We start from the raw sequence: 1207 nt of genomic DNA on the forward strand, positions 1-1207 counted from the left end.
GAGAGAGAGAGAGAGAGAGAGAGAGAGAGAGAGAGAGAGAGAAATCCAGATTACCACACTGGAATTGGAGCTAGGGGCCAGAGCTCTGCCCTCTTCTTAGTGCACTACACAGAAAATGTAGGTGTTTTTTCTTTCTGCACCAAGTGTGATTTGACTGTTGGTGTTTCTCCAGCGAACCTAAGAGAAATGATTAAATGTTCAGCATCTAATGTGATCTAGTCCCAAACCAGATATGTGGTTTTTTTCTCATATCAGGATATCAGGTTGAGGCTTACAGCATTAAGTCCTAAAAATGATTTTTTAAAAAGTAATGGATAGTTTTATTTTAATGGGACTGTTGAGACGGTCTCACTGTGAGGCCAAGCCAACCTAAGCTTGCAGTGATCCTTCTGCCTCAGCCTCCCAAATGCTAGAACTGTGGGCATGAGCCATCTTTCCCAGCAGGTTTGTTTTGGAAAGTCGGTGCTATATAATTGTATTTGATACTATATTAAACTTCAAAAATGAAAGTAGGAAAGCAGCCTTGTAGGAGCCAGTGGCTCACCAGATGTAGTGGGCAGCTTCCGAGGATGCCCCGACCCATGGGTTAGTCAATGGAGACCCTAAGCGGGGGAGTGAGAATTGAAAGGGACAAGAGACACAGAGGATGGAGACAAGACAGGATTCTGATCAAGTCTCGTTTATTAGGAGAATAAACAGGTAGATATAGAGCAATGGGAAAGAGGGAGTGGGTTCTAATGTCAATGGGTAACTAGGCAGCTATCATGAAATACGTTCCAGAGGAGATTACAACGAAAGTCACTGATTACAAGGAAACAGATGTTTTTAGCAATTAGTCAGAAAGAGGGACTGCTGGTAATATCAAAAGGTTAATAAATCAGAATAATTGGTTCTTAGACTGGAAACTTAAAAGATAGCAAAAGTTTCTCACATGAGGAAGTTCTGAGAAGTGCACCAGGGGCCTCCCAGGGAGCTCCCCTCACCTGTGGGAGCACTACTGAACATGTGCTCAGAAGCGCTAAACTGTGGGCCAGGACTCTTCTCAGAGAAAAGCCTGTAAGGTATTGGGAAGAGGAGCTAGAACCAGACAGTAGTAGTTGATTTACCTGCAAAAGTAGATGCAGGCTAATGGACAGCAGACTGAAGTTTTACACTTGATTAAACACCTGCCTCCACTTGTGGAAACACTACTCAAGTCTGAAAGAAG

At 43.3% G+C, this 1207-nt stretch overlaps 1 protein-coding gene across 1 annotated transcript in view; it reads left to right on the forward strand.

Annotated features, from left to right (window-relative positions):
• Diablo (diablo IAP-binding mitochondrial protein) overlaps nucleotides 1-1207 on the forward strand; it is a 16549-nt gene that overhangs the window by 9292 nt on the left and 6050 nt on the right. The window lies entirely within an intron of this gene.

This window comes from Microtus ochrogaster, chromosome 2 (assembly GCF_000317375.1).
Source record: "Microtus ochrogaster isolate Prairie Vole_2 chromosome 2, MicOch1.0, whole genome shotgun sequence".
Classification (NCBI taxonomy): domain Eukaryota; kingdom Metazoa; phylum Chordata; class Mammalia; order Rodentia; family Cricetidae; genus Microtus; species Microtus ochrogaster.